Source organism: Bombus affinis, chromosome 6 (genome assembly GCF_024516045.1).
Source record: "Bombus affinis isolate iyBomAffi1 chromosome 6, iyBomAffi1.2, whole genome shotgun sequence".
Lineage (NCBI taxonomy): Eukaryota > Metazoa > Arthropoda > Insecta > Hymenoptera > Apidae > Bombus > Bombus affinis.
The window spans coordinates 2,144,812-2,160,961 of NC_066349.1; the positions used below are offsets into that span (position 1 = coordinate 2,144,812).

Here is a 16,150-nt window from a genome sequence, read left to right on the forward strand (position 1 = left end):
TATTTGTTATATTAATTTTGTTTGTCATTTGACCTTGAGGTAGCCTTTTCTTTGTACTAATTGAATTTATTTTAAGAATAACTAACATATTTTGTCGGGCGGTCAAAATGACCGCTCACGGTAGGCAATAAGACGGTAGACAATAGAATATAAATTGTTCTTAGAAAATGAAAGAGCAAACTAAAATTAAATACAGAAAAATATATTGTATGTATGTTTTAGGAAAAGTCAGAAATTATGAAGCGATATGATAAAGTTTAAATATGGTTAAATTTGTGTAAAAGTCGCGAGAGCGGCCAATTTGACCGCGCCGGTAGGTTTAATGTTAAAGGAAATCAGGAGAATGAAAGGGAGGACTAGCTGCAATTTAAAGGATCTTTCAACCCTCGTTGCTAAACAACGTTCACAGACATGAAGAGCATGAGTAGGCGTCCCTGTTTTTACCTTGGTGGGTCGAGCCGAAATTCGTCGAGAACGCTTTATCGGGAGAAAATTCAATTATAATGAACGTGGACGCAGGCGCCGCGACGTCCACGTCGGCCATTGCTACGTCACCATGGATACCAGGGAGGAGACGAAGAGGAGACACGGTAAACCGGTATCGATCGTCGCAACCCTCGTTGCTCTTCTTGCGAAATTATTTCCATGTTCTCCTCTGCGAATCCTCTTTTTTCCCTCTTGCTGATTAATCCCGCGTTCCCGTCGAATACCGTTAATTGCGACAGTTCCACCTTCGTTTCTCTTCGTCTTGTTATTTTAATCTCGATTCGTGAAAGTATCGTAGGATTTCTTGTTTCCACTTGTTTGGTGGAATTTTATTAAGAATTGAATAACGCGAGAGATTTAAAAATTCTTTAGAACTTCTTGAAGTTTCTAGTACCTCGATACTCAATATCTCAAACTCAGCTACTCTGCAATCTTAGTCTAATATATTAAAAACTTGACCTCGATCTGGTCGAGGTGAAACTAGAGGAATCACTAAATGCGAAAGAACGTAGGTTCTCAGAATGTTCGTGAAATATATTACAAAATATTCTCCATTTGAACAAATATCACAGCATTCGATTAATTGAGATGAATCTTTTGCCTCCAAAAGAAAAAAGGAGAAACGTTATTCTTTGTGAACGCCATTCTCGTCGGATAACGTAACAGAACTGATAGGTATACAACTCGAGTCATTTTACACGGCTCGAAATAAATCCCTGTTCCACGGCCATTCAATCGAAAACGACACCGAGAAAACGAGAGAACAGAGAGGCAGAGGGGCGGTGAGACGATACGAGAAAGGAGACGTTGCATCGGTATAATCCGGCTCGTGTTTGCACATGTTTTACATCGACGCCCCGTCTGTTTGCAGACAGTAAATTATGTCGTACAATAAGGCTACCCCTTTCGGTATTCTAGCTGGCAGATTATAAAACGAGAAAAAGGGAAAAAGCCTCCTCGTTGCTCTTTTATCGATGAGAACTTATGCTTTTGGTCCTTCCGTTTCCCCTCGTTTCAATGATATAAATACGCTTTCTTTCTTTTTGTTTTGTCGCCCGTATCGTTCCTCCTCCAAGAACCTCTCGTTGTTAAGTGCAAATATTTAATAAAATTATCTCGAACTATTCTACCTAGTCATTAGTAGAATAATAGTCCCGAGCAAGAATAGCAGAGTACATATACACTTAATGACTATAAAATTACAGATCCAAGCGAAACTGCCACCTTATTTCTTTGAACGTGTCGTTCTAGAAATACTCGAATATTCTCCCTGCAAGGAAAATTGAAGGCGATATTCCGCAATACACGGACGTGGTTGTATAATGTTTTGCGTTCTCGCAGCCCGGTAAGAATAAAAAGGGCGAAACATCACGATCGTGTGGTCGGAATTCTGTGGTCGGTCTTACGATATTCGCGGCGGGAAGAGACCGCAAAGACAATCGAGATGACTCTCGGACGTTCATCTGGACTTTTACCGCGTCCGGACGTGCACCGTTAACTTCGCGAATTGCGTCGCTGCTTTGTCGAAAAAAAGCGCATTGAATTTTAAACACGCCACTCGTCCAAGCTACTATCTTCACTGTGAGCGAGTTCACAAAATGAGACGAAGAGAGCTTGCAAATTTCGAATTATAAATTTCAACTGGATTTTTCATTGCTCGTGAGTAGACAACTAATTTTATATATACACAGTTAAAGATATGGAATCCAAACAAACATTATAATTGTCTAGAAAAATTATTCTCCGGTACGTGGTACAAATAATGGAAATTTAATCAATACCAAATGTATTAACGAAACCTCTATAAATTCAACGTGTTGCACTCTCCAAAGAACAAAAAAAAAAAAAAAGTTCATAGGGGAAACTCGACGTGAAAACGCTTTTTTTATTCGTTCGTTGAACGAGGCAGTTCCACGAGCACGGAACGATGGCAAGAAGCAAGGAGCCAGGATAATAGAGACGTCGCCGGTTTGAACGGTACGTGACGTGTAATTAAACGCAGTCGCACCGATTCGTAGAGTCGCGTGGATCGATCTGCTAGATCCCCCGTGATGCTGGCAATTACCGAGAGCTTAGCATGGAGGGCTAAGGCTACGCGACAACGCTCAAAGGTCGGCCCGTTCACAGAGGAAAGCGCACCGTCCCCTGTCCACCCCCTGGTGCACTGAATGCTCGCCGATTCACCCGGGGCCACGTGTCCCGCTGCTTCGAAATATTCATATCCTGCCTCTGGTCTCTGTTCGAAACGCGACCGGGACAGTTCGTGAGCTTGTACAATGTGTAGATGTCGACCAACCGCTTGTACTCAAAGGAATGCTCGACTTCCTTGCACGCTTGAACTAACATCATCAATCAAATATTCTAAGGCACAAGTTACAAGTTAGAAAATTGCTTCGCGTAACAGGAATAAGTATAGTCTCTTTATTGTATTAAATTCTTAAAAATGTAAGAAAGTTCTGGGATGCTTACCAACATCTTCAACACATTTTAACACATTTTTTACGTTATTTCTTCATTGATCATGGCTGAATATGTTAAGTGAAATTGTTTTCGTACAGAGGATAAATTAAAGGATATCAGGCGACGTTATATGGCAACTTATTGCCTTTCATAAATAACTTAGGAGATAAAAAGACAATTTTTTAACAACATAGCAGTCCTTTCTATACAGCAGTCATTATTATAAAAGTGATTTCAACGTCTCGGAATAAAATTATTACCATGGACAATAGCGAGTCCTGATCTGAAACCGATCGAGAACCTATGAGAAATAGCAAGAAAAGTTTACGGTCGAGAGAAGTCACCTACAGAAAATGCCGTGGAACTTAAGAAAGAAATAGAACCTGCGTGGACGAATATTGAAACTTTAAATAAAATTGTAGATAGTGTACCGAACAGATTCATAGAAGTAATCAAAAATAAAGGAAAATCCACTAATCATCGAATGGAAAGGTAACAAAATGAACATTGATTTTATATTTTTTCACAGCCAAAAACACAATTTTAAGAAAAAATTTAATTTTTTCCACATTTCGAAAGAGGAAAATTTTTCTTTGTTGTATCTTCCGTCTTGTTTTATATTACAGTATGAAATTATATAAACGATCTTATCAACTTTTGTTTTAATATTATGAGAAATCAAAAAATCCGATTGAGTTTATAATTATTCGCAGCACTGTATACTATACAATCATTCGTTAAGACAAATGTCTTAAATTCTTTCTAATAAAAATTAAAATTCTTGCTGATGGAATTTAATGGAAGAATATGATTAAAGAAATTTTACAAATCATAAGTTCAACTTCGCGTTATTTACACAATAGCACAGGAAATATAAATTTCTTCTTCTTTTTATTCAAAGTCAATTAACCATATGTGCTCAGTGACGTTATACTAGAATATGTACATTCCTTCCGCTGTACTCAAGTGCAGATAAACAATGAATTTAAAAAATGTAAAAGTTTCATCTTCATGATACGCGAATCTGTATGCACTTCGTGGTGAAACTTTCTCTAGGATGGCTCATTGACCGCGATATTTCCACTGCCGCATCGTCATGCTTAGTATCAGTTAACAGTCAGTGGACTATGACAATCCGTTTGTCATGCAGTATGCGCGACATTAGTTTACAAAATGCACGAGAAAGATACAATGACTCTAACAAGTCAACGAACGTAAACTTTCTATATCTTTCTCTAACATAAGAAATTCTCCGTAAAAGTATTCAAATATCGCTAGTACTGGTGAAAGAGATACCCTATATAATTCCCGTATTATAATCAACAATCTGATTTCTACCCCTAGTTTCAGAGGCAAGCAGATGGATCATAGCTACGATAAACCCTCAAAACGTCCAATCTCGCGACTATATCCCCGTCGAAGCTTTCGATCGGACCAATCCGGACGTCAGTCAAAGTCAAGAGTCGAAAAGGCAGGCTGACGTTTCCAAGACCCTGACATGTAGACAGACAGAACCGGTCGATGAACGTACGAATTCAGGCTCAGGTAGCGGCGCACCGTATCGCGTTACACGGTTATGGAGCGATCGAGAAGTCTGCAATGGGTTACCGTGCGTGGGCGTACCAGTACAGAATGCTTCAAAGCTGATGAGTTTAATTGTGCCATTTCTTTTCATCGTTTCGTATCTTTTGTTAATTCCTTTCAGTTTGTATATCTTTGATGAAACGCTATTGGATCGAGAATATGAGTCCTTGCAAAACGTAACGTAAATAAGCTTCGTAATATTTATGACAGACAATGTACGTGACGATGATAGCAAACACGCGAAGAACTTTTTTTAATCGTAGAAAGACAAACAATCCCTCTAAACTGTCCTATCTTCACCAATTTATAAACTGAGAAAGCTTTAAACCCTTTGAGTGCTGAATACTCGCGGCCTATGCCGTCCGTACGGACGGCGCGCGTCTAGCGCTGACGATCGCTGTGGACGGAATACTTTTTCGTTAGACTGAACTCTGTTGATTGACTATTCAAAGCGCAAATCGTAATAAGTTATAGTAATTCTTTTGCACGAGATTAAATGATTCAAGAGCGTTATTTTTTAGTTATTTTTAACTATTTATTATAAACATTGAAATTTACAGTTAACTAGAATTTTTGTAATAAACTAGAAAACAATAAACTAGAAACCCAAAATTTAGTAAATATAACACAAGTTAATAATTTAGTTGTGTGTGAAAAATTCAATGCTTGAGAAAATTAAAAAAACCAGATGTAGAGTTTTCTTACAAGCGGTGACCACTTCAACAATAACGAGGCACTATTGGCATTTGTTTACTGCCGTAAGGAATGCATTTATGTTTATTTCACACAAACGTAATAGTATTACTTCTGTGTAGGTGTTCGGAAAAATTGAAAAACCCATACATGCGTCCTTAGTCCATGCCGGGCACTTACAGAAAACGCATATATATGTCCTTAGTCCACACCGATAGCTTTCGCCAGACACCTATATGCGCCCACAGCACTCAAAGGGTTAAAGTTCATGATGTTTTTAATACAAGCATTATTGTGCGCAGTTAGGACTTAAAAAACTGAACATTTGATGCTTCCTAACTAGAATTTTCATCATATTATCATGAATTTGTATTTTTTACACTAATGACACATATTTGGATTGGCCAATTACGTCCATTTTAAAGGTGAAGTTAGAAACCAATTAGAAACCAGAAGTTGGAAACCAGGGAGAGGAATTGGCCCGAAAATGGCTTGGCCTGAAGAAATAATTTTACTGCCACAATATCTCCGATTCTTCCAAAATTACCACTCTCCGCCGTAATCAGGCTATACTCGCCATTGTCCAGCTCGTGTCTCTTTGAACGATCCTGTACGAGTCCATGCATAACACAACCACCTCTGTATTTCGCTGGTGCTTCTAATGACCGGCTGTCAATACTCGTGCGGCTCCCTAGCGGAATGAATGGAACGCTTTGGCAGTTCGTTTGCCAGGCGGGGGTGGAGGTATTATATTCCATTCGTTCCTCTCTGTTCCGTCCATGGAACTGTAGGGTCAACATTGTGCGAGCGATTGAGCGTATCCCCGTATTCCTTGTTTGCGTTTCTCCTATGCTCGGAACAGGTCCGGAAAATTAGTGCCAATTAGATTCGTATGGCGACGGGCGTAAAGGATATATACGCAACTTTGAATGTTTGACCGACCCTCACGATTCTTTCTGACCATTCTGACAAACGATTCGAACGAACAAATGCTTCCCAGCCCTTGTCGAGGGCTTTCTGTATTTAGTATGTTAGACGTGTTTAATCTGTGCTTTAAGAAAATGATGCCATTGAAACGTCACGATTTGGAGATTTCGAAGCTCCTTTTATGGATGAATAATTTTTTCGAAAAATAGAATTCGGTCGTTGCTTGTAAACGAAGCATAGTTGTAAAGCAACAAGTAATAGAATCGGAGATTTATTTCTCTTAAATTTACCCTATGAAATAATTCAGAAACGTATGTCGTTTCGCACTGACTGGCTAGACGAATGATTACGTTATCCGTAGTCTGATCATTCAGCAGTCAAATACGTTCGATCGTGAGCTATCCATTACCGTAATCCACTTTGCACCGTGTTTTTTATGATGCAGATGTTCCTTCAGTGGTGTAGAACAAGGGGCGTTCGTGACATTGCGATATGCAAATCGTCGCGCCGCTTTGAATACGATTTCGTTACGCCGTCGCGGGGACGTTGTTTAAAGTCACCGTTCGATTCAGGACTCAGTCCCAGAATCCTGTTTCAAGATCGTTATCGTTGCTGCACTCATTTCTCTCGTTTCATTGATTCATCTAACGTATCAATCGGGTATTTACGATAAAGATAGGATAAAAGATTGAAGTTTACGATCTTAAAGGAAGTAATAATTATGGCACAAATATATAAATATGAGACATAATTTATTTGTTTACGTTCTCTGTTTACTTATTTACTCTCTCCATAGTTTCCTTTACATTCTTGGTTTGCTTATTTACGTTTTGGGTGTATTTGTTTAGGTTTCTTTGCTTATTTGTTCTCTTACTTGTCCCATCATTTCCTTATCTCTATTCGGTCGTAATGATACGTATAACGCGTACAAACCATAGAAAAATGAGATTCAATAACATGTGAAAATCCATCTCCAACAATTTTCATTGAATTCGAGCACTCGAGAATAGGAGGTCGAGCCGGAAATTAAAAAAGGATCGACGAAAACGTCCCCCTTTCGTTTTATCGATTCGACGATATTGTTCCGTTACCTAGATGTCTTGGTACCTGTACCATGCACGCGTCGCACGTTCACATTGCCCCGTGACGTTGATTTGACGTAATTGGCACCAGGAAGGAGACGAGCGGGGCAGAAATGATTGGGATAAGCCGGAATAAGCCGGGATAAGCCGTGCGTGGATTTCATCCGAGGGTCCCGTGAACTTCGACGTCGCCTTTCTTCATTTTTACTCCGGGAGGGAACGAAGCTCCTTTCGTATTTCCATATTTATTTCAATCGATCTGGCTCCCGTTTCAATCGACAAATTTATTTTATTACGTCCTGTATAAAATATTTCATATTTTCGGATAATTACAAATATTCTTCCGTGTCTTTTCACTTTTCTTTCATTTTTCATGTTGAAGTGCTCACCACTTCTAGGAAAACTCCACATCTGGTCTTTTTAGCTTTCTCAAGCGCTGAAGCCATCGACAGCATATAGACAAAAGAATAGCAGGGAGGCAGACCATAAACAGTAGACAGGCGACGTTGGCTTCGGGGTTTTTCAGTTATAAGGTAACACTGCTAGCGTGCGGATCTGGACCAGCTCAAATTGTATTCCTACTTATTATTACACTTCTCTATTAAATTAAATATATATATTTTGTACCTTACACTTTATCCACGCGTTTTCTCTCTTTATACATCTAATAACCTCAACATTTCAGACGTGCGGTATCTTTTTGAATTTTTCGATTATTCCTTGTTTTATTCAAAGATGGTTCCTCTGAATCAATCCCATTTCATTCTGACGAAATTCATATTTTGATTTTGAATTGTTATGCTTTGGATCGAAAACATTTCGAAGTAACTTCAGAAATTCTTTGATACTCTTCCATCTTTCAAACGAGTACCTCGTATCTTCTTGAGAACCTATTACTATTCCTTGTTTTATTGAAAAACTGTTTCTTTATCATCAAACAATTGTCTCTTCCGACTATGTTCTATTTCATCTTGATCACGCATGGACCTTCCTTTCTCCGTGCGAATCAGCCGAGAAACGAGTGGATTTCGGCGTAATACGAACGTCAAACACTTAAATATCCCTGAGCGGTGGATCAAGCCTGTGGGAGCGAACACCTGAGTATGCGGGAGAGAACTTGTAAGCCCCGCGGAATCGGGGATCGTCTGGAATCCTTGGGATTCGACCGCTATCATATCGTCGAGGGCGCTTTGACCACGAACGAATTCAATTAAACGAGCCAACATCGCTGTGTACATACTTTCGCGATTCGTACGATTGAAAGAATTTGATTAATTTCACTGATTCATATATGTAGATTGCTACATATTATGTATTTCTCTTATTTGGAAATTCTTAATAAACTTCGCAATCATTTCTGTGAAATTTCTAATTGTGCGTGATCGTAGAAGATTAATTGCATTATATATTAAAAATTAATTTCGTTTCATTAATCGGGAGCTTTATGTTTTTTCCTTGCTTAGGAATTTTTAACAAATAATAAAAAGTCATCTATAGGAAGCTTCAAGTAAAACAAATTGAATTTTAGATTGTTCGAGATTGTCAAAAGGAAAAGAATTAATATTTCGAAGGATCCAGAATGAGCCAATTAGTAACCGAACGTACGACGAGCTACGTAGGCCTTTGTCCTCGAAGGGCGCGCGATTTCACGGATGTTGACAGACGTGTACCCCTTTTTCGCGCATCTGCACCGGGGAACAGCGTAAAATTTAAATAAATGTCCAAGAGCGGACTGCGCCGGATACGGTAAATTAGGTGACATGCTAATCACGGTTCGGTGCAAGCTCGTTAATATGCGAATAATCGGTTTCTTCAGAACCTGTCTATTTTCTTTTCTTTCCTTTTTTGTCAACCCTTCTTCTCTCAGCCCTCCTTCACTTAAAACAATGATAAATTCTTATTTGTCTCATCTAGATGTAATTCTTATTGTTTCTTTTTCATATTGTATATTTATCGTTATGAAAACCAAAACATTTAAGTATGTTTAGAATAGATTCTTTTATTATTCTAGATTTCCAAAAGATCATTTATGTCGTGTATCGAAAATATATCACGTTCGAAAAAATCGTTCGTGAGGAGGAATTACTGCTTCACGGAGACCTCGTGAAATCAGCTGGAAATTCTCTGGTTGCTCAATTTTCCGCCACGACACGTCACCGTATCACCTGGTTATCTCAATTTCAGACCATAAAGAGTTGCGCAGTCGATCGAAAGAATTGAACGGAGGGTTAAAAGAATTCGTCCTCGAACCCCTTTTCTGTCCGATCGTAAGTCTCGAACCACGAAGGGTCTGAGGAATCCGTGTATCGTTCTCCATTCCGCGATTCGTTCCTTCTTTCACGGCAAGTTCATCGAGAAAGAAAATCGGTCGGTTTTCAAATTTCCTGTGACCAATCGTCATCACTGTCAAAGAACGTACATTCTGCGATGATCGATGTTCTTCTTTACCTGAAAATAATTCGAGTAGATATAGATAAATCTATTTTAGTGTAAATAACATTTACATGAGATTTTTATACCTATAATTAATTTCTATAAATTGATAGAATTAAAATTTGGAAGAATTCGTTAAATACCAATTTCACGGGCTGGCTGATAAAATTAGCACATGTTACTCGAGCAGGAGGAATAAATTATCACCCTCGAGGCGTCCCGTTTCGTTCACCTGCGACGAGCAATTACACGAGCTTCCCGAGCGTCACGCATAGCAAGCTCGCGCATTCGAATCGGCCTGCGTATTCAAATCCTGCCCCCGTTAAATGCAAAAGAAGAAGAAGGGCGTTGAAACGGTGCACGGACGCCGCGGAAAAAACCATAAATCACGATAAATGTGCACGTGCGACCACTCGACGCGCGAAACCCAAGGAAAACTATTAACCCCGTTACACGAGTCCCTATCAAAGCCCCTGTTTAATGGGGGTTGATCGTCGATCGACGTAAATTTTGCATACGGTAGAATTTCACTTAGAATAGCTCACGACTCTCTGCGATCCTTTTGTTCGATTATCTATTCCACGGAATATTGATTTTTATTTAATCGAGACATTGAGCGAACCAAGCTACATTTTATATTTTTAAAATAGATCTTTATCAGTCTCTGTTCTTGTTCATAGTACAAGAAAGAGAAAGAGAAAACAAGCGGGAGTAGAATGTAATATACTTTTGTACTTCGACATTCGGAGAATGCAAACTATTCTATTAACCCTTGGCAATAAAAATAAAAGAAACACCCCCTTCGCGGAGGGGCCACATCTGTGCGGCGAGGAGCAGCCGGGGGTCTTTTTATTAATTCACTCCCCCAAGTTGAATGGAAACGAATCAAATGACGAGACAAGCTAGAGAAAAAGAGATAGAAAGGCTGGATGGTCGCTCCCACTATTTATTACCTAATCGTTACCCTGCCACCCATAAATTATGATATCGCGCAGGCAGGTGCTTCTACATGTTACTAATGATCCGCTTCTTCGCTTGTTTTCTGCTTGCAGCATGTTATTTTCAAACAAAATACGTTTTAAAGGGTTCAATTAAGCAATACCTAAGTATTTCACGATACTAAAATATTTCAAAATACTCCAAGGTGAAGTATTAAACTATTTTAAAGATACTCCAAGTATTTTAAGAGCATTCCAACCCGCGAGAAATAGAACTCGCTCTTTCTCTCTTTGAAACAAAAATCGTATAACACGAAGACGTTGCTTCTTTGGCAGCCTGCAGTTGGGTATCATCTTAATCGACGCCTACCAGTAACGTGAAAACGAGAGATCCCCGATGACTGGTCCCCTGGTCCACTTGGCCGAACAAGTTCTTACGAGTCCACGCACTCATCGAATCGAGCTGCATTGATCGAAGGCGGCCATCCGTGAAACGCATTTAGCTTGTTGGCACACAAAACTCGACGGGGCAGCGGGCCCTTCCAGGCGATCCACGAGCATGCGAACGCGCCCACGTGCACGCACGGCGCCGACAACGCGCTTCATTTCACGCTAAGACGGATCAAACTGTCTACTAGGATTGAAATTACAAAACAAAAATGAAATGAATCGAAGAATATTAAGAAATTTTTAATAACAGCATTACTTTCCTTCCTAACACTTTGATTGCCACGTTGGTCACATATTTAACATTAATAATAAAAAAAATGAGAACAAATCTTGCATCTAACGGTGCACTAAGTTTGCATCCATATCTTTGAGGGGTAATCTACGAGTATTATTATAAACACACCTTAGAAAATAACCGTAAATGCTGCTTTATAATCATATAATTGAAGCTAGAAGTGTGAACATACCTTACTATTATATATACAATGAGCAAATACTGTTTACTAATACCTTTTACACGTTTCATTAATATATTCTGGACGTTTTACTTACGACGAAATAACGAATGCGAATGGTTTGTTGAAATAAACGAAGCCTCGTTATAATACGTCGCTATCAACTGTTATCAAGGCGCCACGTGGTCACCCGTGACCACTAATTAGATAAACGGTCCATTGGGAAAGAATGTTGTCTTACATCATCAATTTATTACTATTTTGTTATTATATGTTTAGAATAATAAAAATACTGCCGTGGTGTCCTGAGCGAAACATGTGATTTCGGCGTGGCAGTCAAAGTGTTAATTAGTAATAATTGAATCTTTGAAAGTTCAGTCTTCCGAGTATACGTATAATCCTGTTACATCATAAGCTTAAGAAAATTTCATACGCTTGCTACGTACAGTAGCTCATGAAAATATTCCAACACCTGACGACACCTTTAAGGAAGATACTATGAATGTGAAGTGGTATGTCGTGATAGGTGTAGAAGGAATGCTCAGATGTTTCAACAAAAACGTTTATTAACTTAACAACTGACGTCCAATAACAACTAGCAACAAACAACAATTAACACAAGTAACAATTAACAATTAACAGTTGGCAACGCTTGGTAACGATCAATGCTCGACGCAGGTTATAGGAAGTAGAGCGCTCGTTTCACGTAATCCTTCGCACTTCGCAGCTCGGGGCAGACTGAATCTCTTTGATTCAAAAGCCACGCCGATTCTTTTCTTTGTTAGCCATCGATATCGCGCGCGTTTGTTAGAAGTCCGCGACGACTGCCACGTGTGCGATCTCCCAAAAATTCGGCGAAGGAGCCGTTGGGATATCGATGTCACCTAAGGCTCGTCGGCATAGCGCTTTTAAGATAAAGCACCTTGTGCCGCGAAACCGTTGGAAATTTGCGAGGTCGAGTGTCGCCACAAACGTTATGCATGGCATTGTCACATGTTATTAGCACTCTAGAAAGAACTGGATTGTTATGATTATATTGATAAAATTTGAAAGAAATCTGAAAATTCGTAAAACACAACAACATAACATAAAAGTTTTTCATGGTAAGTATTGAAATATCTTTATGAGTGATTGTATATTTGGAATACCTCTGTTTGGAAGAATGAAGAAGAAGAAGATGTGAAATCAACATAGAATGAAAGAGAGGTATACGATCTGCTTTGAATGAATTTCGCGATCACGAAACGACTGTTTGTGACGTGTTAACTTCTGAACGAACGTTACGCGTGCACGTCCTGTCTTTTACGAGGACCCACCGCGTGGAATAAGAGAGCTCGTCCAGCGTGTTTGAAACTCATTCGAGTCGAACATCGACAAGCATGCAGGCATATGTGCTCATTGTAACGCGATAGACGCAGTCAAACGAGCAATCCCCGTCATGTTAAGCAGTTCTGGCTATATGGCCATCATTTCTCTGCAATTCACTACAAGCACGAGCATCTCTAAGTATAGGAAACAATGAAAGATAAACAATTCTTACTTATAAATCGTGTACAGTGGCTCGAAAAGGTATTTGGACGCTTATTATAAAATACTTTTGAAAAATACAGCACAATATCACTGCTGCAAAATCTGTCGTCAGATCCTATATCAAACACGAAGAAATACACAAAAGCCATGGAAGAAATATCAAAGTGCCTTATCTGAAGGATTACAATGACCTGCAAGGAAAATCAAACCATAGGCGTGAATTAAACCTGTGAGGAGAGCATAAAAAATAATCGCTTACGTAATCCTATAGCAGGAGGAAAGAAAGAGTAGTTCCAAAGGTTGAACCCTCTCGTCCAAGGTACACAGGCACAGTCCAGTAATCTGCAACCTGCGCCGTATCATTAGAAGATTACAAATCCTCGAGGATCCACTCTCCATCAGGTTATTCCTACTCTTCCAGGCGGCATTGGATTCCGCTTCAACGATCACCACGACTCTCCGACGGGTTTCAACGACGACGAAGAAGATTGTGAACGAAGAAAGAAATAAATGGAACCAGACAGATGCGTTTCTGTCAAAACACGCGCGACGTACGAGCATGGAAACGAAACGAGAACGAAGCACGAAGAGACTAGAGACAGTGTCAGGTTGATCGTGCCTTTAGCCTTGTTCTCGCGAGGACATGCTCCCAATCTGCTCGTATTTAGGGAAGACGTATGTCTACATTCCCCGCATCGTGCACGAAATTAGATTCTGGAATTGACTGTAAACGAAGCTACTGAGAATGAAACGGATTGGTTCGAGTACTAGCGAGTACATAATTAGCACCTGTTTTCAATATTCAAACGATTAACCATGATTAATCTGAGATCTGTACGATTCATATATGATCGGCAATTTTTATAGAAAATAATATTTTCATAAAGTTGTGAAATATGAATCGTTTCCTTAATAGGAATGCTAATGTGCTTCGTTACCATTCTTACGATTTGTCTAAAGAAGCGTTATCGAAGAACTCGCGCCTAACTTCCTGTGGTCAGTTGATAAAATGGTATCGTACCTCGTTACAGTTTTCCCAAATCACAGTCGTCGTGTTGTTTATTAAGCTGTCGAAAGGGAACCACAGGAACCACGTATTTCCGATAAAATTCTCTGCTTTATTCTATATTAGAGTATTTCACCAGACACGCTTGCTCGACAATATTCAAATTAAAAATAAAATAAACTTTCAGACCTTAAGCGTTCAAATCTTTTAAATTAAAAATAAAACACCTTTTACGGTGAAACAAACTTGCAAACTTCTAATTAACAAGCATCCAATAAAAGATAAAATGAACTTACCAATTTATAATATTTTTGAAATTATAAGCACACCGTTTGGAAATATGTCCGATAAAATATTTACAAGTCGATACTACTAGAAATCCATTTTCACGTAAATACACTTCAATTTTAAAAGCATATTTGGGAAAGGAAAGCAACGGGGCCTCCAGGAATTCGACTAGGGTGCGACAGAGTAGAATGCAAGAGGGTGGTTGGGCTCGTGTATCGTTTTGTATTTGCTGAAAACAGTCGTATTGTCCGCGGGAGGTGCGAGGGGTGAGAAAAATCGGAGACCCGGCGGGAAAGGCCTGTAGGCACTCGTCGCATCTGCCTTCGATTTATTTCCAATCGTAATTGATGACTCTTGCCCTCGGCACCATTTTTCGCTGGACCGATATTTCGAGTGGCTGGTTTGAAATGCACCCGGGAAACCGTGTCAAGATTTTGCATAATGGAGGCAGAAGTCACGCTTCTACCAATAAATTATCCCGCTCCATTATACGTGTATCTTTCACTACTTTCTACTGTGCGATGATTTATTTTCGAGGACCATTTTCGAGTAAATAGACCTTCGTCTCAGTAGAACTTCAAAACGAACTCGATGGTGTTCGTTGTTATTAACTTCATTCGTAAGTTAATCCATCGATCCTTTCAGGAACGATGTTCTTAAAGCTACAATTATTTTTTATTTTTCAGTCATATCTGTTTGAAATATTATTTTATGAAGTTCGTTAAAGTTGAAATGTTTATAACGTGTAAAGTAAATTTTCTTTTTTAGGCTTTATTTTTATCGTTGCCAATTTGCTTCGTTTGGAGCAAAGTTTGGTAACCAGGACACAAATGTTTCGAGGAAGAGTTTCTTGAGGTCGAACGCTAATTTTCCGTTGGTTTCGCGATGTCGAAGGACCGTTCGTGGGAAATAACAACGGTTCTTGCTCCCCCGTATCGGTTCTTCACGAGTAAGGCTTCTTATAAGAATTCCGACGGTCGCATTATCGTCTTACATCGAGCCAATACTTGTTTGATCGTTGTCTCTTTCACGTGCTTCTTTTCGAAATTTCAATAACGTTCTCCTCGCTCACAGGAAACTTTCGGAAAATTTTTTTAATGTTGCTCTTGCTCGAGAAAAATTTTTAACACTGTTGCACATTTCATTAACACGAAAATCATCAACTTCGTTTATGGTATATTAAACCGTATGATAAGATCGTTTGTGTTAACATTAATTTCGTCAAAAACACCTGTGCGTGCTTCGTAATTGAGAGAACAAAAAACTAAACTTTAACAGGTTTGATAGTTCTAGTGCCGAGAAAGTTTACCCTTCCTCGATTTGAAATAATGTTGTAACCAATTTAGAATGAAGGAATTCGATGTTATACGATGAGGCGTTTAACTCGAAACAATAAAAGCAGATTTACCGGGGAGATTTCGGGGCGATTTCCATTTGATAGGATCAACGGTGCGATACTCCTGTATTTCTACGCTTGAACGCCCACGGCATTATTCCAGAAAATAACCCCCCTAATGCAGCACCCCTTTGCTTCGTAAATACATGAGCGTTTACTATTGTGTAGGTGCACATGTATACGTACAAACATATTGGAAGAAAGTACTAGTCGATCGAGCGGCTGAAATCGGCCGTGATTTCTTCGATCGGTCAATTGTCTCTCTTTTATTGCCTTTTGAACTATTCTGATATATTTACTTATGCTTGCTAGACTGTGGATGTTCATACATTGTTCTGGAAGAGCGGGGGCGGGAGGAGGAAGGGGAGATTTCAATTGATAAAAATGTATCGATTTTTGCAGAATTTCTTCGATACACTATT

The 16,150-nt window shown here is 39.3% G+C and overlaps 1 long non-coding RNA gene across 1 annotated transcript; it reads left to right on the top strand.

Annotated features, from left to right (window-relative positions):
• Positions 1 to 3,451, top strand: LOC126917172 (uncharacterized). Its single transcript, XR_007710877.1, has 2 exons — positions 1 to 2,145; positions 2,218 to 3,451. It is a non-coding gene; the product is annotated as an uncharacterized LOC126917172 (long non-coding RNA).
• The last annotated feature ends 12,699 nt before the right edge of the window (positions 3,452 to 16,150 follow it).